Genomic DNA, 24,698 nt, shown 5'->3' on the forward strand with positions numbered 1-24,698 from the left:
GTTGAGCCTCTGCCTTTGGCTCAGGACAGATCCCGGAGTCCCAGGATCAAGTCCCACATTGGGCTCCTTGCACAGAGTCTGCTTCTCCTCCCTTTGCCTGTGTCTCTTATGAATAAACAAATAAAACCTTAAAAAAAAAGATCTCAAAAAAAAAAAAAAAAAAAGATCTCCAGGGCATTTATGTGCATACATCATTCAGAAGCACTGCTATGTATCAGTTTATCACCTCTGTCATCGTTCAATTTTGCCATTACCGAAATGGACTATGTAGTTTATTGAAATGTAGTCTTTGTCAATGGTTAGAAGGAAAACAAAACAGTTTTGTGGACATACACTGTTTAACTATTTTATTCTTTTCCCTATACAGAGAATACATTTGCCTATCCCCAGAGGAGATAATCCAAAGTTTCTTCCAAGCACTGCATCCCCTGATACTAGTTTTTCAAAGTGTCTACTTACTACAATAAGTATTGTAGACAATGTTCAGTTTTCTACATCAGTTCCAAACATGGCCCATCCTACTACAGTCACCTGTGATCTAAGAGACCAGTTATCTACCCTCCCCACCAAACACACAGAATGGAGTGGGGCAACATTGACAAGAAAGCTGCAATATAATCTCCCATTTAAAAAAAAAAAAAAAAAGGAGGGATATCTGGGTGGCTCAGTGGTTGAGCATCTGCCTTTGGCTCAGGGCATGATCCTGGGATCAAGGGGGGTTGGGGAATAAGTCCTTCTTATGGGCAACACAACTTTCATAACCTGCTTCCTACAGGAACAAGCTTCTTTTAGGTCTCAGCCAGTAATCTGTGGACAATTCTGCTTCAAAGTTTCTTTGACAATATAACTCCATCAAAATTTTAGGAGGTTCCTAATACACTTGCCTTTAGTCAGTGCCATGTCTTAACACCCAAATTTTTTGCTAGATACAGTCCTCAGATCTGCTTTTTTTCATTCCTGACCTTGTCTCTCTTAATACTAGGGAACTTGAAGTTATTAGTTTAAGTGGGAAAACCACACTGTTAACTGGATCTTTGCCATGAGGCTCCATCACTCCGTACAGCTGCAAAATCTAAGTATATGCCAATTGAAGCCTTTTAAATCCTATGTCTCACTACTTAAGGTTAGCTTTTCCATCCTTTCAGATCCTTAATCTTGGCATTCTCCCTTCTCTCACCTATCTGCTTGCAAAATAGCCAATTTACTTGGAGCTCCTCACTTTCCGGCAACACCTTGCCAAATGCACCTGCTGATAATATTATTCTTTCCTGTCACATCCTCTGGAGCCATTGGCTCCCTGAGCACATGACCTGCTTGCAAAGTTATTACAGGTGACACTTTTGTCAGGCACACACAACATGAGCCTCCCTCTTCTCACAGCCTGGTATCCGTTTTCTTGCAGCCCACAACTTCACCACTGAGCCAGGGTTGCTGCATGTTTTAGCCTGGACTACAATTTGCAGCACCAATTTCTAAATTAGTCAGGATTGGCCAACTGCTGTATCCAACAATTTCCTAAAACTGTAACATTCATTTCTCAGTCACACAAAGGTCATGATCCTGGGTAGCTTTTGTACAACTTGCTTCTTGAAGCTCAAAAATTTAGATCTCTTATATATTGTGACCCACCTTCAACACAGGGCTTCCAAGGCTGTTTTGGAAGAAGACCATGTGTAGGAATTCCATTTGGACTATAGGTGCAAATAGTGCATATTGCATTTGCTCACATTTTACAAAAACTAATCATACTAGCCAAAACTAGATTCAAAAACGTTAGGCATAAACAGCTACAAAAAGCCCGGGAAATTTAAAAAGCAGCAGCAGCTTGGAAAATATCATCTTCCTATATGACAAGGATGAAACTGAAACAGTTTGGTGGACCCATAGCTTTGGCTTTCCCAAAGCAGTTACAGATTGGAGCAGGAGGTCATATCGTTCTGAAAATTAAGACTTAAAGAATTAAGAGGACTTTTTTTTCAATTAATAGCTTTATTTTTCCTCAATATACACTTAGAAAATAGGTCTAAGAAAAGGTTTCATGAAATAGACCAGAGGACTATATACAAAGTGAAGAGTTCCAAATCAGCAAGACAAAGTGCACGGATGAAGCATTCTCCCCTCAGGGCCACGGCAGCCTAGGACCGGTCCCATCAGAGGTGAGGCAAGCTCTTGGTTGGCTTTTGAGTTCAGCTGAGGAATTGTGCTGATCTTCAGGAGTTTGCTGCTTACATACTTATTCTTGATGAATTTCATTAAGTTTTCATTAACTTTCACTACATTTTTGGCCATGTGCTTGCTGCATGACTTCCAATAGTTCATTCTCTGTGTATCCAGTATAATACTGCTGCTCTAAGTTCCATTTTCCTTGGCCCAGAATCTTTTGGGACAGGCAGGAAGCAGCCGCTGCCACCTTTGAAGGGTGATAATGCACCATGTCGTAGTCAATGAGAGTCAGCTCCGTGAGATATTTGGCTAAAGTGTGCTGTTCCACATCAACCTCCCCAGCTTTTGATGCCTGTTTTAAGAAATGCAGTGTGGCAAAGGTCATCCCAGCTCAAATTTCAGTTCTTTCAAAATCAATGTTTCCATTTCTTGGATCTGGGAACTGGTATAAGCATTGTCTGTGATGTAAATGAAGTCTTCAATATTTGGAGAAAACATCTCCTCATACTTGGAAGCCAAGAGCAGAGCTGTAATCCCAACCGCCTGAAGCTTCCTACGAGAAACCAGCTAAACCTGTAAAACTCGGTCCATGGTGGCGATGCACATATAGAGTCTCCTGCAGCAGCCTAAACTTGGAGTGGACTTGCACCAGCCAGCCCACCAGGATGGCGCGCATGCATCTGTTTATCTCTCTTCCATCTAAGAAGTGTGGATTTATGGACTGCAGAACCTCAAGCTGCCGTAGATACTGGTAGATATCCTTAACATAGTCACTGCAGAGCTGAAGGCTCTCCCAGTCCTCATTATCAATGTCCTCAGTTTTGCAGAGCAAGGCATCAGAGAAAGCTTGGCAGTAGATACTATGATTGAGAAGTGGGATTACACTGAAGACATGAATAAGGCATGCATTTCTTCTTTAAACAAAAAAGAAAGGCAATCAGAAGTCTCCAGAAAACCCAAAAGCTATAGAAAAAAATTATGCTCTGGGATGCCTGGGTGGCTCAGCAGTTGAGCATCTGCCTTTGGCTCGGGGCATGATCCCAGAGTCCCAGGATCAAGTCCCACATCGAGCTTCCTGCATGGAACCTGCTTCTCCCTCTGCCTATGTCTCTGCTTCTCTCTCTCTCTCTCATAAATAAATAAAATCTTTTAAAAAAGAAAATTATGTGCTGAATATGAAGGAAAATAAAAAGTTGCATGACATTGAACAGTTGATGGAATATAAAGAGATGGAAAGAGGAATAGAAAGAAACCATCTGTCCTCAAAGCCTGTCATAGTTTCATTAAGCAAGATCCAAGGCCAGTGAAGTTGAACAGAGAACTGTAGAGAAGGAAAGTTAATCCTAGAGTATTACTTGACTCAGCAGGATAAAAGAAATGTAAATACTGTTCATTGGCTTTCAATGCATAGACTCAACATGCAATGAAGCACACAATGCTTAGAATACAAATATTAACAGCTATGAAAATATAAAGCAAAAGTGTAGTTAATAGAAGAGTAGACAGGTATAGCTAGGTATAGGTAAAGGTATAGTTAACAGAAGGAGGAAAATAAAGAAGCATCCATTTATATAACAGAGTTGCTATGGACTGAATTTTTTCTCTCGAATACATGTGTTGAATCTCTAACCCCTGATGTGACTGTATCTGGATAAGGTTTTTAGGGAGATAATGTTAAAGGAGTTCAGAAGGGTGAGGTCTTCCTCTACTAGGACTGGTGTCCCCATAAGTAGAGGAAGAGATCTCTGTGCAGAAGTCATGGGAGGACACAGTGAGGAAGTGAGCCAGAAGGAAAATCTTCACCAAACACCAAACCTGACAGAACCGTGATTGTGGACTCCCAGAATCCGCAACTGAGTGAGAAAATTAGTCTGTTGTTTGAGCCTCCCCAGCTGTGGTATTTGGTTATGGTGGCTCAAGCCAACTAACATAGGAGTCAAGAGACTAAAGTTGATGGTAGAAGAGTAGAGATTTAAAAATATAAAGGTATGATGAACCCACTAAATTCTACTCATAAAATAAATATAACATATATTATCTAACTAGAATTTCAAATAAAATTTTGGGATAGAAAGCAAAAATAAAAATATAAAGTTATGAAGGTCAATAACTAAAAGAAAAATTTTAAATTATCAAAAATTGAGACAAAAAAGAGGAATAAGTATGTATGTGTATGCTCTCAAAATGACTGCTTATCTCAAGTAGGCAGAAGAAAAGGCATCAGGAGGGAGGAGAATAAATGGGTCTTGTTCTTGGGCAACATCCTCAGAGATCTGCAAGGAAATGGGGTCTGTGCACCCATGCCCAAGACAGACATGGTGATTGGCAGCTTTAAGGTATTAGGCAGTGGTCCCTGCCTCCTGTATTCGAGCACTTGTGTAGATTTATCCCCTTGAGTATAGGCTGCACCTGGCACCTTGCTTCTAATAAATAGAATATGGTCAAAGGCATGTGAGATGTCATGAGGTTAAGTGACAGAAAGACTCCAAATTTCATCTGGCCATCTTTCTGGTTCTCTTTTGCTTGCTCAGGTGAATGCCAGCTGCCAAGTTGTGAGCCACCCAGAGGGAAAGGTCACCCAGAAAAATGCTAAGGGAGGCCTCTGGCCAACTGCCAGCAAGGACTTCTGGCCTTAAGTCTGACGGCACGTGAAGAATTGAATCCAGACAACAAGCACATGAGCGAGCTTGGCGACATCCTCCAATTGAGCCTTCAGATGGGATGCAACCCTAGAAGACACTCATCTTGATTGCAACCTCATGAGAGACTTTTTTTTTTAATTTATTTTTTATTGGTGTACAATTTACTAACATACAGAATAACCCCCAGTGCCTGTCACCCATTCACTCCCACCCCCCGCCCTCCTCCCCTTCTACCACCCCTAGTTCGTTTCCCAGAGTTAGCAGTCTTTACGTTCTGTCTCCCTTTCTGATATTTCCCACACATTTCTTCTCCCTTCCCTTATATTCCCTTTCACTATTATTTATATTCCCCAAATGAATGAGAACATATAATGTTTGTCCTTCTCCGACTGACTTACTTCACTCAGCATAATACCCTCCAGTTCCATCCACGTTGAAGCAAATGGTGGGTATGTGTCATTTCTAATAGCTGAGTAATATTCCATTGTATACATAAACCACATCTTCTTTATCCATTCATCTTTCAATGGACACCGAGGCTCCTTCCACAGTTTGGCTATCGTGGCCATTGCTGCTATAAACATCGGGGTGCAGGTGTCCCGGCGTTTCATTGCATTTGTATCTTTGGGGTAAATCCCCAACAGTGCAATTGCTGGGTCGTAGGGCAGGTCTATTTTTAACTCTTTGAGGAACCTCCACACAGTTTTCCAGAGTGGCTGCACCAGTTCACATTCCCACCAACAGTGTAAGAGGGTTCCCCTTTCTCCACATCCTCTCCAACATTTGTGGTTTCCTGCCTTGTTAATTGTCCCCATTCTCACTGGTGTGAGGTGGTATCTCATTGTGGTTTTGATTTGTATTTCCCTGATGGCAAGTGATGCAGAGCATTTTCTTCATGAGAGACCTTAATATGGCTAACGCACATCTGAATTCTTGCCCCACAGATTCTGTGAGATAATAAATGTTTGCTGTTTTTAAGTCTAATGTTTGAGGTAAATTGTTTCACAGCAATAGGAAATAATTTTTTATTTGTAAAAAAAATTATGATTTACTTTTCTCATTCAGAGTTGTGGCCAAAGTCACTGCACCATCCTTCTCACATCTGGGGTATGAGAGAGACTGCCACGTGTCTACCAATAATCATTCTCCTCATCTTCCCCATTAACACAGTCTGCTCATATTTACCACCTTACCTCACTTCCTTTGATGATGCTCGTGTCATATACTTTAGGCTAAACAATCTAAAAGCAGTTTGGGGGAGGGGGCATCCAGGAAAGACCCTGAAAAAAGGACCACACCTAGCTGGCACATGTGCTTTACTGCTCGTCCTTTCTTGCTTCATTCCCACATGGGCCCAGTGCTGGAGCCACAGCAGCCACGATGTACTGTGAGGCAACAAGCACATGCTATAAAAGCATGAGCAGAAAGACAGGAGTCCAATCTGCAATGGCCTCCTGGAAATGTATACTAGCCCTGATCTAACTACCATAGAGCCACTAATTTGGTTAAGCCATTGTTTGTCTGCTTTGAGTTACTTGCAGCCACACTTAGTTCCTAAGTCATACACAGGTTCTTGGCATGGCTGCTGAGACATAGGTAATGCCACCTGAGCTCACCATTTAAAAGCATTCCTTGTGCCATACATAATGGATCCATGGTATCTACTGATATCTCCTATGAAAGAGGATTTATCTCAGAAGAAACCTATTTTCTATTTTACACAAATTCCTGTTTATAATAAAAAGCATGGGGATCCCTGGGTGGCGCAGCGGTTTGGCGCCTGCCTTTGGCCCAGGGCACGATCCTGGAGACCTGGGATCGAATCCCACGTCGGGCTCCCGGTGCATGGAGCCTGCTTCTCCCTCTGCCTGTGTCTCTGCCTCTCTCTCTCTCTCTCTGTGTGACTATCATAAATAAAAATTTTAAAAAAAGCATGATGTTTCTAGGGCATTTAGTATAAGAGAAAATAGACTCAGCATACTGTAGCAAGATATGACACCCATTATGGTCCTTAGCCAATAATTTAATAAAGGATTAAAATATTTCAATAAATTATTCAATACATATCTTATGCTTTAAGTATATATAGCATATATATAACCTTCAGCATGGCAACTCCACTTCCACTCTCAACTTAGGTTTCCTTAGGGAAATAATTTGATAAGTAGGAAATACAGATGCTATCAGGGAAGTTTTCAGATAAGCCATGGGAATTCCAAAAGACCTTTTACATTTATTTTTTAAGATTGTACTTATTTGAGAGAGATCGTGCACAAAGAAGGTAGGGGCAGGGACAGAGGGAGAAGCAGACTCCCCACTGAGCAAGGAGCTTGGCAAGAAGCAGGGCTTGATCCCAGGATCCTGGGATCATGACCTGAACTGAAGGCAGACACTTGACTGAGCCATCCACGTGTCCCAAGACCTTTTAAATTTCTATTTGACTTAGATTAGCCCTGATTAAGAGCCCAGATTAAGCTCTGCTTAAAATCTTTGACGACTTCTATTGCATATAGGATTAAATACAAATCCCTATGTGGGTTTCCAGTCACAGCCACAGGGTCCAGTCCCTCCTTCCTTTCTCCCCACTTCCCTCTGTACTCTTCCACGCTCAAAAGTTCCTATTCACTTATGCAGAGCAGAACCATCTCCTTGTTTATAGTCTCTTCCCACCTAAACCATCAAATCTTCACCATCTACACCAAGTTGTTAAGATATTATTTGCCTCCTTTTTTATGGGTGCTAGCTCTTCAGTTTTTGTCCCACTGAATTTCCTCAGCTAACCCTGTTGGTAGATGTATTGTGTCATTCTTTCTCTTTTTTTAAGATTTTATTTATTTATTCATGAGAGACACAGAAAGAGGCAGAGACACAGGAAGAGGGAGAAGCAGGCTCCATGCAGGGAGCCCGATGTGGGACTCGATCCTGGGTCCCCAGGATCACACCCTGGGCCAAAGGCAGTGCTAGACCGCAGAGCCATCCGGGTTGCCCTGTGTCATTCTCTCTTACTCAGAAATACTTAGTCCAAGCTCTTCAGGGTGGTATTCAAGTTCTTTCTCCAACTGACCCACCTCACCTTTCTAGGTAGGCTCATGGCTGTTGTTAAATTGAACTTAACGTAAGCAGTTTGAAGCCATGATCTCTAGGTGCCTTTTCTAATTGTAAAGATGAAAACTAGGAACAAGTGGTGTGTTGGGAAATGTGATTACTGACTAACCCATGGGATGGACCTGGGCACTCAGAGTCTCCCCACTCATCCCCTGTCCTTGGAACATGGGTTCTACGTCTTTCCCACTGCCAAAGGCTGCTTCATGAGCAGAGCCTCGAGATGGTGATGTGATATTGAAAACACCTGCACAGTATATGTGACTGAGCCCAGTTAGGGCCTCTTTAAGAGCTTTTAAGATCTGGAGGGCAGGTGTGGGGATCCATTCGTCTTGCTGCCACCAAAGACAGGCCTCAAATGTTTGTTCCTTTTGCTATGATTAAAACTGCTACCTACCACGCTGGAGTGGCCTGCCTTTTTGGTATCTCCCGCTCTCTGTGTGTGGGGGCAGGTCTCAGATTACACCAGGAAAGCTCCCAAGAGGGCCGGGAAGCCACAGATGCAAAACCCTCATGGGCACATCATGCCAATGTGCCTGAGCACACAAATCATCTTCAGGTTAAGAAGGCCTATCATTCAACTCCATCCACGATCATTCTTGGTAACTCCTCAGAGTTGTATTCACCATTAACATAGACAACAAATCTAACCAATATTGATCACCACCCCCCCCCCCCCCCGTATATGTGTGTTTTTTTTTCCTGGAAAATGCTATAAAAACAATGCGTATGAAGTGAGCCAAGTAGAAACCAAGAAATTGCAGAACATATTGAAAAGGGATTCACCTTTTGTCACAACTGACTGAACTCCCTCAATGGTTGCCACATCACACAGCAGGCAGAGCCTGCAAGGGTCTGGGCACATTCCAGCAATTAACTCTACTATTTTGCGTTTTGCCAAAAATGCACTAAGTACCCTACAAGGTGCCTTTTACAACAACCAAATGGAGCTATAAGGGAAGCAGCTGAGCACACAGAAGGATCACTGGGAAAAGGAACTTCAGATGGAGATCTAATCTGGGCCATGGTCTCCAGGTGCGTGGAGGACCTTGCTTAGAGGACAGCTGAGTGAAATGAGAAGGAAGCCGAGCTGTGCACCCCCAGGGAGGTCTTAACTCACTTGATGTCTTAACCCCCAAATCTTGAGAAAATGTCCAAAACACACTATTACTTTACCAGCATCAGATGCTGGTAAAGGGGGAATCAGATGAAAATACCTGGATTCTGTCTTGGGGTTGGCACACACAGTGTCTTAAGTGAAAAGAACTTTTTCAAGATCAGTAGGAACACCTCCCTGACATCTCTGAAAGGGGGTTGTGCTCCCAGCAGGAGGTAGGGGGGGTGGGAGAGGACCGAGTCAATGTGAACTCAATGCCAACGAAGAAGGAAGGTGCCCCTGGCTGCCTTGCAGGTTACACGAGGGGATTTTCAGGAATGCTGGACTCATTCTATGATTCATCGATGCTTTTCCATGCCTTTGTAGTAAATATTTATCATGCAGCCACAACCGGACACACATTTTGCTAGGCCTTAGGGTGACAGCATGAAACACGAAAAACTACCTGGACAGCACACAGGTTACTATCTGGTTAGGGGAAAAAAGATTAAATACAATTTACTTTGACAGAGTCTTGCCTATTCCCTAAAAACTGGCATTTCCCAGCCATTGAGGCTCATTGAGAAAAGATTTCCTGACACACAAACTAGCCCAGCTGTGGACCACCCTATGGAAATCATTTGGGAAGATTTCTTGTCCCAAAGCTCCCTGTTAAAAATCTCATTTCCACTCAGGAAATCTTTCCTCATGGAAAGGAACTTATGAAAAACATCTGCTGTCCCTTGCCAGACTGCATCTCTCAAGGCCGATTGCTCAGACTTTCTGTCTGTGGTTGTTTGGTTTCTTAAGAAACAGGACACTAGGTGGAACCTGTGTTCTGTCCATGTCCTCTCTAAACAGGCCAGCCACAGCCTCACGTGGCCTCCACTGTTCCATCCATTTCTCTGACTTCTGCTCTCGGGCCACTACTGGCCCCTAATCTAGACAGAATGAAATGCAAAATTCACCAAAAAGTAGATGATCACACATAAATAAGGTTTTCCCTGCATTCATTTTATCCCTTAAAGTCAGGATTTTTGTCCCGTTATCCTAAAGATTCTATTTATGCACCTTATCCAGAGAGACCAGCCACACATAATGCTTTGAAAGGTAAAAATAGGGCCACCTGGGTGGCTCAGTGGTTGAATCTCTGCCTTTCACTCAGGGCGTAATCCCAAGGTTCTGGGATCAAGTCCCGCGTCGGGCTCCCCACAGGGAGCCTGCTTCTCCCTCTGCCTGTGTCTGCCTCTCTCTGTCATTAATAAATAAATAAATAAATAAATAAATAAATATAAATATAAATAAATATAAATAAATATAAATAAATATAAATAAATATAAATAAATATAAATAAATATAAATATAAATAAATAAATAAATAAATAAATAAATAAATAAATAAATAAATAAATAAAATCTTAAAAGAAAAACTAAAAACAAGCTCACCTGGCTAGCTCGGTGGGAAGGGTGTGCCACTCTCTATGGGGGGAGGAGGGAGGTCGTGAGTTCGAGTCTTCTGTTGGGCGTAGGGATTACACAAAACTTTAAAAAAGTACTAAAAGCAACTAAAAATTGACGATACCCTTGGACGAGTCTCGTTTCGAGAATTTTGTCTCTGCAGAACAAGGAGGCCGCCCCTAGGGTGTCTTGGAGTTTTAACATCTAGGAATCTTCATTTCTGTGCTGACAGGGGGGGGATCTGGAGAGACACCGGACCTCTGAACCTGGGGACACAGCCAGGCGCCCGCGCAGCACCTCCCAGGGTGTGTGTGCGTGTGAGAGAGAGAGAGAGAGAGAGAGAGAGAGAGAGAGAGCTGGGCCGAGGGAGAAGGGAGGGGGTCCTGTGAGTACCTGGAGCCCAGGACCATTCCCTCCGTGCTGAAGCATCCTTCACGATGTCTTCCACTCATCCCACCTGCCAAACAGCCACAGACGCCGAACACCACACACGGGAAGGAACAAGCCTCCTGAGGCGCCCCGGCAGGTAGACGTTACTCCAGCTGCCGCCAGGCCGCCAGAATTCGTGGGTCCCACTCCGCCTTTCTTTTTTTTTTTTTTTTAAAGATTTATTTATTTAGTTATGATAGAGAGAGAGAGAGAGCGCCACTCCGCCTTCCAACCACCCTGGGCTCCGCTCCCGCCCTCCCGGGACCACTGGTCGCAGTGCCCGCCCACCTGCGCAGCGCTGAGCGGGGCTCGGGCCGAGGCGGCGGCGCGCAGGTGGGACGCGGCGCAGGTGGGGCGGTGGGGGCGGGGCTGGGGGCGGGGCTTGGACGGGGCGGGGGCGGGGCTGGGGGCGGGGCACCAGGGCGTGGGCGGGCGCCCTGGCTGCGCGTCTCCTGGCATCTCTGGTGGCAGGTGCACAGTAGGGCGCAGGGGTGAGCGGAGGAGTTTGCGCCTGGGTGTGCTTAGAGCTGTGAGCCGCGCCTGCCCAAGCATTTTAATCCGCGAAAGGAAGGAGCGTGCCCCCCAGAAACCCCGAGGCGCACTGTTTGTGCCAGACGGCCTGGGGATGGGTCGGCTCTGTGTAGAGGGTTCCCTCGGAGCTCAAAGGAGGATGAAGCGTCATGGGGAATGTTCTGGACACATGCAGCCTTCTCCTTCCTCACCCACCCGACCAGCCGCTCATGAACCTCCCCCGGGGCAGTGGTTCTCAGCGCGGCGCCAGCGTCGCTGGGGAACTTGCTAGAAACGCAGGTTCTCGGCCCCACCTCCCCATCCCTGGAGGCAGCCTCTGGGCGGTTGACTCTCCCCCACCTGATCTGGTTCCTCAAGGTCTCCAGGTGGCTCCCAGCAGGCTAGGAGCGCCCACTGGCGCCCACAGGGACCCTCCGTTGGGTTTTATCGCTGAATGCGGGGAGCACACACGCAGGACCTTCAAACACACCCACACACTGGTCACACCTTCATGTGTTTCGCTTTTTACCAGTTTAACCAGCTGTTCAGATAGAAGCCCAGATCCCGCGGAGGGCTGACTGTGGATAGCCATGCCCTGGAAATTCTTTTCCCAGACACTTGGATGATGAAAAACTCGACAAGAGCACATTACACTGTACGGGGGATTTGGCTTTCAAGCCACAGGTAAACCAGTAGAGTCACTGAGCCATGTGTTTCTTTCCTCTTCCCGCCCAAACTCACGTGCATAAAAAATATTTTTCCAGAGTCCGTTGTCTGGTCTTTATTTTGTTCATGTTTTTTTTTTAGATATTTAAACTTTTATTTTTTTATTTTCTAAAAAGATTTTATTTATTTATTCATGAGAGACACCGAGATAGGCAGAGGGTCCCTATGGGGGAGATAGGCTCCCTATGGGGAGCCTGCTGTGGGACTCAATCCTGGATTTTGGGATCATGCCCTGAGCCAAAGGCAGATTCTCAACAACTGAGCCACCCAGGCGTCCCAAACTAGGGCGTTTTTTATTTTATTTTATTTTATTTTATTTTATTTTATTTTATTTTATTTTATTTTATTTTATTTATTCTAGAGAGAGAGAGGCAGAGACACAGGCAGAGGGAGAAGCAGGCTCCATGCAGGGAGCCTGACATGGGACTCGATCCTGGGATTCCAGGATCAGGCCCTGGGCTGAAGGCGGCGCTAAACCGCTGAGCCACCTGGGCTGCCCCGATATTTAAACTTTTAAAATAAATTTCTGAAGCTTCTAGTAAAACTGGTATGAGCAAATGTATATAAACCACTTTCTTCATTTGTTTGATCACATTATTTTGATTATTTCTCTGAAATGAGATTTCTTCCCCTCCCCCCCCAAATTCCCTCTTTTTGTTTTGATAGATGCTTATTTGATTGTCTATCTTAGATCTAAACTATATTGGAGCAACATTTAAAATTCCAGTCCAAGGGAGAGACCCCGGGTGGCTCAGCAGTTAAAGCCTCTGCCTTCAGCTCAGGGCATGATCCTGGAGACCTGGGATCAAGTCCCACATCCGGCTTCCTGCATGAAGCCTGTTTCTCCCTCTGCCTGTGTCTCTGCCTCTCTCTCTTTCTGTCTCTCATGAATAAATAATTAAAATCTTCCAAAAAAATAAAATAAAATAAAATTCCAATCCAGGGCACCCGGGTAGTTCAGTGGTTGAGCATCTGCCTTCGGTTCATGATTATCCTGATCCTGGGGTCCTGGGACCAGCTACAGGTCGGGCTTCCCATGGGAAGCCTGCTTCTCCCTCTGCCTATGTCTCTGCCTCTCTCTGTGTGTCCGTTATGAATAAATAAATAAAATCTTTAAAAACTCCAATCCATTAATGTTTTTTTCTTCCTCCCATGGTCAAGTCTATGTATTTCCCAGAAATTCCTACCTCTGGTTCTTCTCCTGTCCTCTTGATTTTCCTCCTTGGCTGTGGTTCCTTTGCTTACCAAACTACTGCTTTCTATAGGCACTGAGTCTTTGTCCCTGTCTCCTCCTAGTAATTATTTCAGATATGTGTTCAGCTGATGGCAGCCATCTGGTCAGGACCTCATGCTCTAACCATTCTTGATTAGCCCCATTTTACAGCTAAAGTTAACTCAGTGATAGTCATCAGCAAACACCGGGCCTTCCTGTCTCTCATATTTAGATAGATATTTGAATTATTTTATAATTAATAAAATCTCTCATAAATAAGAACAGGGAATTCAAATTCATTCACTGTGATGTGAATTGTTCTGAGTTAGGAAGAAATCTACAGGGATCTTTTCTCCTGAAATACTGATTCAAGTATTTGGAACGCTACAAGTCCAAGGAGAAGACACCAGGGGGCGTGAGAGACTTTTTCCCCCCTCTGGCCAGCCCAATCACCTAGTTGATGAAGAAAACACTTCCCTCCAATGGTATGTTTGTGACCTTTCCACCTTGGAGACCTCTGTTTTTTTCATAGTTTATATATTTTCCTATTATGAATCTTGTTTTTTCCCCCATCCGCCTGCCCAGTGTACAAATCTAACTAGTTACATATTACCTAAAAATAAAATATCTGGGCCAGGAGATTAATATTTGTCTGCTTCACATAATTTACTCCCAAAAGCAGTAGCTGAAGCCTGGACATACATTCTCTCCTGTATCAAACAGCATCCTTTTACTTCAGAATATTAGGATGTTCAAAAGGTGCTTTATGGGGAAAAAAAATATGGTAGTCTTAGCATGGAGTAGGAAGTATTTCCTAGAAAATACTTACTGGGAAAATAATCCCACCAGTAACCCAAACAAAATGTAAATGACAGGCATGATATGGTTTTCAATAAATATTAGTTAACCTGGATGCATTTATAAGAGGTGCTTTAGGATCAGTAATATTCGACACTTTGAACCACATATACCCTAGGATTAAAAATAATTTTTCTGTCCTTTATTGAATAATATTGGAGAATTTCAAAAGCAATTTGTTTCATTTTCCAAATTGTCAGTGTTCTTATAACAATGAATTTTATACCTGCCTCCTTAGAGATTCTGAGGGTCTGTCTGTTTTGGTTGGGGAAGTAATCAGCTTAGGTACTGAGAGCAGCAGGACTCTATCACGTTACTGACAGGAGACAAATGACAAATGTGGAGTTTGCTTCTGTTGTCATCTCAGATCAAACTCCCTGCCCTTTTTATCCACCTGCCCAGGCCGTCTTCAGACTTCTGGTAGAGTTATCTATCATCCAACTACGTAACCTTGGCAAACTACAAACTACGGGGGTGACCGTTGAATTCCATCCCCCCACCTGCAGAATCCATCTGGCCTGACTTCTCCTCCCAGCCTCAGTCCCCTGCACCCCCTCCCATGCTCTTCTAGTCACAAGGCCTTCTCACCGGCCCTTTTCAGGTGGGTTTGCTCTCTCAGAGTCTCCTCTCCCTGCCTGAAATGCCCACCGCCTCTTCTTCACTCTGCTTAGAAGCCTCCTCTCCACTCCCTTCATTGGCTTTCTCTTTTGAGCTCAGTTGAACCAGATCTGTTTTAGCGCTCATCACAACTTATCTTCATCCTGTAGACTGCCTTTTACTCCTCTGTTCCCACTGCTTAATGCAGGTCTTCCACATAGTAGAAAATCAACGATTACTAGGTAAATAAAATTATGGCTAGGTTAATGGAATCATCTGTGGCTGAACTTTTCTGCACGTTTAGTATCCTTACATCCCATGAGTGATTCGAAGAGTTTAACCAGGCCTTCAAAATCCATTCTTATGGAAAGCAATGGATTTAAAGGAGAGAATTCCAGATCTGACTAATCATTTCAATCTATCATGTCTACTATATAAGGTGCTTTTGATTTCTGTTCCGTATTTCAGACACTGTTCCTGAGTACACACAGGCGGCTCACTCTAGCCACTCGTCATTCCCCAAGGAGCACACCTTCCTAGAATCTTCACCAGCTAATTTTCGTCTCCTAATTCCACTATCTCTCAAATACCTACAAGCTAAATTTCTTGATGCTGCTTCCAGAAGTAGCTTTGGAACAATTAACTAAAAATTAGGCTAATCCAACAAAAAACTCCAGTACAGGAAGTAGGATTATGTTGCATTTCTTCTACTGGGTAAATCGTTCCTTAACTTTCAAGAGAAAAAGATACTTTAAAACTTTTTTCTTGTACATAATAGGTAATCTCATCCTGAGCCACGGTCTTTTCTGCTCCAGTTTCAAAATAGCAACTACAGCTGCCAGGAGAGACCCTTCCCCAGGAATTTTGAGGCCACTAATCATTTTCACAGCTGTAGGCAAAGCACTTGGCTGGGAAATGTTTTCTGCAAGACAGACAAGGTGCTTTGACCTTGTGGGGCAGCCAGAGGGTTAAGCCAAAGGAGTAAGGGTAGCTGGAACAGAGAGAGGCCATAGGTGGGCTGGGCTCCTCTGCTCAGTACCTTTCCCTTCCCCACTTGCCTTGTTCACAAACTGAGCCAGGGAACAAGGAGACTCCAAGTCCTCCACCGGCCCCTGGGAGCAGAGATCTGGGAGGGTCAGAGCTGCTGCTTGGTTCCACCTCCTGGAAAGGTGCGCAAGACCCAACTTAAAGTGTCTAAGGAAGAAAGATTCTCCTTTTGAATGACATTTCCTCTTCTCTGGTGGTTTTCACCTTTGGTGGACATCAGAACCACCTAAATGGTTTGTTGAAACACTTCAGGGCTCTGATTCCATGGGACTGAGGAAAGACCCAAGGATGGGCACTTCTAACACTTCCTCCCATGATGCTGAGGCTGCTGACCCTGGAGCCAGCCACCCTGAGAGCCACTGCTCTTCTCTGCCCAGTCTACTGTCTTTCCCTCGAATATTTACTCACAAGAGTTTTCTGCTGTGTCTCTCCTACAAACACACTGCTTCACTCCCAACACATTTCTTCAAATGTCAGTTTGGACTAATCAGAGGAGGGTGGTAGACTAACAAGCATGTGGTCAAATAATCATTCTTGCCTAATTTCAGAGTAAATGTGTCAGGAGAATAACAGAAAGGACTGTAATAAAGAATCATAATTTTAACAGATTTCCTCTCCTTAGGCTGCAGAACATATTTCATTGATAAGTTTCATGAACACTGTACACTTTTGCCGAGCATCTGTGGCTGGTCTGTGGTGGGATTACAGCATTTCCTGTGACCCAGACTCTCTTTACCCAGAAAATCAAGATCAATTTCATGCACAAAGAGCAGTGTCCAAATGAAAGGTGACTTCTTCATTTCCTACCCAGAATACATTGTCCATCAGGCCATAGGGTGACTTCTTGTAAGTGAACATCTCCATTCTTGCTGGAGCCCATCCCAGAGACTGTGTAGCTCAGTGGTTAAGAACCTGGTTCTGGAAAAACAACAACAACAACAAAAAACCTGGATCTGGAGGCAGACAGATCTGACTTGGACCTGAGAAATCTTCTGAACCCTCTGTTCTGTGCATGTGGATGCATTTTAAGTTATAAATTGGAGATGACAACTCTTAACTCATGGAGAAGTACCAAATCCATGCCTTGGTTGAATTCTTCATGGTCGAGTGGTAATCACCGAAGCCAAAGCCAAATATCACCATCATAACATAGATTTCTAGAATGAAAGAATAAGCCTGAATTGTTCTAAAAATGTAACCATTAACTGTATCAGTTATGTATTGTCACAATACTGCAGTGCAACCACAAACTAAAGTGGCATACAATCATAAACATTCATCTTTCACCATTCTCTTAGTCAGCTGGGTGGTTGTGCTGCTCTGGGTCAGAGCTAGAGGATCTCAACTAGGTTCGAGTCTGCTCATGCACACGGCTGTAGTCACCTGGCAGGTCAGCTGGGGGATGACTGGTCAAGGCTGCCATCCCCTCTGACACCCAGTCTCTGCTCTGAGTGGCCTCTCCTACCTATTCCAGGAGACAGTTGAGCTTGTTCTCAGGGCTCAACATGAGTTCAAAGAGTGAGTGCAGAAGCATACAAACCAGTGAGGTCTCTAGAGATTAGGCTTAGACCTGGCATAGAAGTCACTCCTGCTGCATTCTGTTGGCTAAAGTAAATCACAAAGCTGCCTAGATTCAGAGTGGGAAAATAGACTCCACCTCTTCAAGGGAGGGTCTTCAAAGTCACATTGCAAAGGCTATGAATAAACGTTGGGGCAGAGAATGAGTCATTTTTTTTCAGTCAACATACTATATTAATAAGGTTTATTTTAAAGATTTTATCAGTCAAATGTAATAAACCATTTTTAAAGATTTTCTTTATCAGGGCACCTGGGTGGCTCAGTGATTGGGCATCTGCCTTTGGCTCAGGTCGTGATCCCAGGGTCCTGAGATTGAGTCTGCATCAGGCTCCCCTTGGGGGTGGAGCCTCCCTCTGCCTATGTCTCTGCCACACTCTGTGTTTCCAATGAATAAATAAATAAAATCTTTTTTTTAAAAATTAAAGAAAAAAAGACTTTATTTATCTAGAGAGAGAGAGAGAGAGAGAGAGAGAGCATGTGCAAGTAGAGGGAGGGCCAGAAGGAGATGGAAAGAGAATTTCAAGCAGACTCTCTGCTGAGGTTGAAGGAGGGCTCAATCTCATGACCTTGTGATCATAACCTGAGCTGAAACCAAAAGTTGGATGCTTGACCCACTGAGCCACCCAGGCACTCCAAATGTTACAAATTTAACATTATGGAAAAGAAACAATTTCTTCACTGTCAGCTTCTAGATTACTAGTAGCTACCTTCATTTTTACAATACTAGCTAGAATTCATTTTCACCTGTGATTGGTAGAGAAGCAGGGATTTGAGCAGCTCATTTCTAAGTAAATATTCTGTTTTTCTTCCTTTAGTCCTTATTATGGCTGGAGCAGAGATATTTATCCTGGATGTTGCCGTAGAGTAATGTGGGAGGTTTTCCTGTGAAATTTTTAGTGGTAAGGTTAACATGCTATTTTAAAGCAAACATACAAAAAATTGAAGAATTCCTAAATAGTTTTCTTCCTTAAAAGGGCCATGGCTTACATAGAATTTTTTTTTAAAAAAGAAAAAATAAATACAATTCTTATTTAATGTTAAGAGTGCTACTGCACAAAGACAATTCTACAAAATCTACAATTATAATAAATTGATAATCATTATTCTGCCTCATATTATCATTTCAATATGCATGAAATGAACATTTGTCGATTCAAAAAAGGATATATCTTGAAGCAGACACACTTTATTTTACATAAGCTTAATGATTTCCATACTTAGCATAGTCTTACTAAAATAAATATAGATTTAAACTTCAACTGATAGACTGATAGAATTCCAAACTCCAAATGCACAAAAGTGATTTTCAGTCAAGTTTCACATAGAAGCACTTACCTATATTTGAAAGCAAATGCTGTATTTCACTATTAACAACTAATGCAAGTGTCACACCATGTTTGTATTTAAGATTTTATTTATTTATTCATGAGAGACACAGAGAGAGAGGCAGAGGCACAGGCAGAGGGAGAAGCAGGCTCCCTATCGGGAGCCTGATACGGGACTCGATCCCAGGACCCCGGGATCACGACCTGAGCCGAAGGCAAATGCTCAACCACTGAGCCACCCAGATGCCCCTATTTTGCCTGTTTTAAGGATATGTTGCAAATATGATTAAACCCAGAATAAGCTTTCAAAGAGTATGGAATCTGTATAATTACTTATGATAATGTTTCAAAACCAAATGGATAACTGATTGATCTTTGAATTAAAGTATATACTTCTTAGAGCCCATTCCAAGTCTAGAATCTTGGGATTCTAAGTAGATAATTAGTTTCTGCAAATAGGTTGGATTGATATTGAAAATGTGACTATAAATAGGCATGTATAACTTTGGCTACGGGAAAGGTATTAATTCCTAGAGATTTTGCTATTGTATACTATAATAATTTATTTCTTTAATATTTGTATTTCAGGTTCAAATACCTGCATGTGTTAAACAAAAGCAAAGACATTAGTTTCTCATTCTTCCCTCCTTCAACAAGAAAGTCTACAGTCTATGGATGACGCAAAGGTAAATTGGACACAGTCCTTGCCTTCAAAGGCTTAGATGTCAGAGCAGTGACTTGGAGAAAACTTACCTAAAATTCAAAGTAAAATCATGATGACCAGCTGATTGCTCCCCATACCTGGCCTCCCAGACTTTATTTGCACTTCATTCTCTCCCACCTTCATCATCCACTGAATCATCAGCACCTGGAGTAGGTTTATGGGATTGACATTCCAGGTAAGCAGCAGAGCTGTTTCAGCCTTTGGTCATCTTCTTTCTTGTATATTGCTCTTTTTCCTGTGGATTTAGTACATTTTTTCTGGCATAATGTCAATGCTTTTTTCTGTTTAAATCTAGTGCCTCTGAGGCTCCATTAGGCAATGGTTTGTAACGGTTGGGTGTTCAACTCAACTGTCTCACAGCCAACTTTTAGCCAGAAGATGGAGTCCAAGAGCCAAAGACAGGAAATCTTGGGCCGTTTATGGCTGTCATAGACTTTCCTCTATATTGAAAGGTTTGAAATTATATTCTTTGCTGTGACACTTAGAGCCCAAAGTTTAGCATCATAATACATGTAAATTAGGCAAGCTGTTAGGAGCGGGCTACCCAAACAAGTGAGTTTTAACAAGCATATCATTTAGATTTAATAATTTGTTGACAAGGAGGAAAATGTGTAAATCAAAGACCAGCATAAGAGACACGTTTTGGTTTTGTTCTAACAAGCAAGGTACAATTAGTCCTGTTGATACTTTTGTCTACATGTCTGTAGGACAGATAGTCTCAAATCAGAAGGAGCAAGGTTAAGCCATTTTTATGAGTCATTGTTTGGACATAAAACAGATATCTCAAATGTTAACAAATGACAAATATGGTGAAGGAGTACACAGTTCTCTACATGATACTTATCCTCACGACCTTTTCTCCAAGTTTGAAATTACTTGCCAGTCAAAAGTAAAAACAAAAACCTCCCAGATTTCACAGTTTATTCAGTCAACCGAACATGGCATGATTTTATCATTTGGTTAAAAACAACAACTCATAGATTGCCCTGATCCTACCTCTTTGGGAAAAAAACAAATACCGGAGTTTGTGGACACCTACAGCCAATTGAAATTAAACACACTGAACATTAATTAAGGGAGTTGGAAGATTTGGTGTGTCGATTATCAGAATTCCAAGTTTTTATTATCCAAGGAATCTTGGAATCTCCAGTCAGCCAGAGACATGGTAAATAGTGTCAAAATACTTCCATGAAGAGGCAATGTTCACTTTCTGTGACACGTGGAAAGGGTGAGGAGACCTCTATGAGGCTTCTCTCCTGGTGGTTCAGGAGGAATCTTCCGTTTAGTGAGCTTGCTCTGGATTCAGGACTCAGCCCCTGTAATTTCAGTGTGTGTCGGAGCTCTCTGCTCCTCGCACCGAACTCAACAAGTGGGGGGCTGTGCTCCTTATATTTGGGAGGCTAAACCTATCCCAACACCCAGACTTCAAAGTAGACCAAGCCCTGATCTTCAGCATCACCTCCAACACTACCAAAGCAGGACCCACCATAATGAAGAAAACAGCCGTGAGTGCTGTTTCTTGGAACCAGTTACCAATCTTTTTATTACTTGGAGGCTGGCTTAATCCTTCTCTTCCTATCAAGCAACATATGGATTATATTTTCCCCCAAATTAGGCAGGGTTTGGCAGCCTCAGGTAGATTCTGGAAATGTATCAATGAGTTTAAAAGGAACTGTTTTTTGTTTGTTTTGTTTTGTTTTTGCTTGTTTGTTCAGTTGTATTATTTGTTTAATTTGTCTTGTATCTTAGCACTTATTATTCATTCCCTACCAGGGGGATATTGAATATTCAAGTGCATCTGAAATAGTACTAGAGAAGTTGAAAGTTCGATTTAAAGGGCTGAGTTCACCTCTCCTGTGGTTTTAGCACTCAATATCATGACCACGCATTCAATCCAGTTGGCAGGATTTCTCCAAGTGCAGTGAGGAGATACGGGTTTTACTGCACTCTATAAATATGACCATTTATTGGCCCCAACATATTTATGTTCCCATTCATTTGGTGCTCACTTAAACTGTCGAATTTGCTTGACCCAGTCTATAAATGTAAATTGCCTACATCTGAAACTCACCCCGGATGGCTTTTGAGTGTGCGGGAGCTAGAACTGTGTGACTGCCACAGACCAGACCAGGTCTCAAGGTACCCCATAGGCAGCAAGTCACCTCCCACTCTCCCCTTGCTGCTGCTCTCAGAAGCACTAAAAAGCGCATTATTGCAGAACCTTAAAATATTATTGGAAGTGGATACCAGATGCATTAATAGAGGCAATAATCTTGTCTTGTTTTAAAATATTTTATGTGCTTGAGGAAGTCAGGGAGTTTGATCAATGTCAAAAGAACAAATATGAACCTTGTTTGCTGTTTCCTTTATTATAAGCCTAAAAGTTTTATGTGGCACAGTAACATTCAAGGACTACTAGTGAGGAATCTCAAGAATTTAACTAGTCCTGGCTATGTCCATTGGCCCAGTTATCCTGAGACACCCCTCCTCCTACCAAGGCTACAGTTTATTGAACAGGTTTCTAAGGAGATAGGAGTTGGGGGTTTCCATTTTTCCTTCATCATCCACACTGGCTAGAGAGTGCTCTTTAAATATCACTTTCTATAATGTAACTCCACTTCCCTCCGTCTCTCTTCTCTGTACTGGAGGGCTAAGCACCCTCCTGAAATAATCTGTCATACTGAAGCATTTTTGAAACAACCTCCTTCATCTTACTTTCTTTAGGCATAATATCCTCATCATCTTAGACCTTCCTGCACTTTTCTACTTTCTATTTTTCTGATATTTTCTTCCCAGCCTTGTATCTCCAAAGGAAACTGACCTACTTCCAGAAATAAAATAACTAAAAATATGTGCACCTTATAAAATCAAGCCACCATGTGCCAAAAAGGAAATTGGTAACAAATTAAGAATGCCAGTCATTTGTGTATTTTTTCTAAGACATTTCATCTCATTTGTGTAACATTAGAAACGGGTTCATTGAGAAGAAAAGCTGGGAAAGGAGTACTAACAATGCTTGTATTAAAATTAATTGGATGACATTTTGCATAGGCTTTCTTTTTTTTAACTCATTAGGAAATTTAGAAAAGTGGATGAATTTCAACCGTGTTTAGCTTATTAATAACATATTCATTAGAAGAGACACTATAATGATATCAAAGAATTCAGCACAATACCTGGCACATACCAGACGCTCAATAAATAGTAGTTATTAACTGATTGGACTTCAGTCTTAGAGCTATTCAAGCATATTTCCTAACATGAAAACATTAAAAAAAAAGAATTTCCTTTTAATTAAGTAATGAAAGCTAGTAAATTGGAGACTCTCCAGATAATAGTTACATTGTATAGAATTCACAATATCAAGCAACACTGTAAAGCTGGGAAGTGGCCTGAAATACTTAACAAGTCTTAAGGTGTTATCAGGACGCTAACATTTTTAGGATATGGAACTCATTACACATTTTTCTGCTCATTTGAATACTACGCAATGCAGAACCTTCTTTCTTTATTCTTTCGGTAGAGACGTTTTGAGGAAATGCAGATGTGAGGCACTACCCAAGGACTTTTAAACAAATATGAAGTTTAATTCAATTGTTTCCTGAGAGATTGACTTCTTGCAAAAGCCAAAGAAAATCTCTTACTAATCCAAAAGGTACAAAAAGAAGGTTGAAACCATAAAACGGGGGAGGGCTCGGTTTAGAAAAGTTAAAGTCTTTGGACAGGGATAATTACTGGGAGGCTGCGCTATGAATTCCAGCATTCCGCTTCTGCTAAAATAAGCAGCACAATGGTCCTTTTATCTTTTTATGTTTTTACCAGGAGACTGGTGAGGCAGCTTTGATGAAGGAAATTCCTATTTACATCAAATCTAAACACCCAGGATAAATGGGCTTTCCCCCCCCTCTGACCAGGTCATAAAAATGATGATCTTAATAATGTGAAATCCCAAGGAACCTGTGATCTAAAGTGTCTTCTGAATTATTTTCATAAATAATATGAAATAATATTCAAGGAACCTAGGTTTGTAGCCTGGATGTGAAACCATGTAACTCCTTACTGCATGACAAGATGAGACACTTCTCCACCCTCTCTTGCTCTGCAGGGAGAAGCCCCACCCCATCCAGCAGTTCCTCTTAGTTGTGGGAATCCCTCTAGAGTGTCCCCTTGGCAAACTCCTTCTTCCTTCCAGTGACCACAGGCTGGTGTGGTTTCCTTGTAGCGCCTCTAGCTTTTGGCAGCGCCACCTCACATGCTGAGGACAGAAGTGATACCCCTCGTGCCTGCAGAAGGTGCTGGTGGTGACACTGCCCCAACCAAACCAGACACTGAAGCAAAGTCAAGACCACCAATGGTGGCACAGTGGAGCTTCTCCTACCACGTATGAAAGCTGCTGGCACGTTTCTGTGGATGGCTGGTGTGTTGATTTTTACATGGTGACATCCAGAAACAGCCTGTTCCTCTCTTGCATCTACCCACATTGTGGAGCACCTCTCACCTTAAGTCTCAAGTAAGGGTCTGTGCAGGTGGGGCCATGGGAGTCTCTGGTGAGGAATTCCCTTTCTCTGAACTCATTGTCCAAGGATTCTTTCCTAAGCACCACTTTTTTTTTTTAAAATGTATTTATTTATTCATGAGAGACACACAGAGACATGCAGAGACACAGGCAGAAGGAGAAGCAGGCTTTCTGCAAAGAGCCTGATGTGGGACTCGATCCCAGGACCCTGGGATCATGGCCTGAGCCCAAGGCAGATGCTCAACCACTGAGCCACCCAGATGCCCTGCCTCACTTTTTAAAAGCCTAAGCCTACCAGATATTTTATATTCAAGCTTCGATACTCAGAGTGGCTTAAATATTTAGGTAAGTTTTACTGGTTTCAAATTCCTTACAATTAACACTTCAGTTCAATATTGAGTGTTTTTCTGCCTGCCACATACACATGCTCAGTGCATGTTTATTGACTGGGCAGACTGAGCTCACTCCATGTCCCACACTGAGGGGACTCAAAGATGAGTAAGATTTGATTTCTGCCTTCAGGGATTTATTTCTAGAAAAGAAGACAAAAGGAATCATAATGTCAGTTATATCAACAGAGACAGGAATAAAATGTTTGGGGTTAAGTCAAACATGGATCTGTGGGATAGTCCACTTTGAGCAATCAATTAGCCATACTCTATCTGCCAACCATTTTGAATCAGCACACATTTACTGTATCTTATTCCACATGG

The 24,698-nt window shown here is 42.6% G+C and overlaps 1 pseudogene; it reads right to left on the reverse strand.

Moving 5' to 3' along the window:
- Positions 1 to 2,082: 2,082 nt before the first annotated feature.
- Positions 2,083 to 16,985, reverse strand: LOC140616574 (G2/mitotic-specific cyclin-B2-like; annotated as a pseudogene).
- Positions 16,986 to 24,698: the final 7,713 nt, after the last annotated feature.

This window comes from Canis lupus, chromosome 24, assembly GCF_048164855.1.
Source record: "Canis lupus baileyi chromosome 24, mCanLup2.hap1, whole genome shotgun sequence".
Classification (NCBI taxonomy): domain Eukaryota; kingdom Metazoa; phylum Chordata; class Mammalia; order Carnivora; family Canidae; genus Canis; species Canis lupus.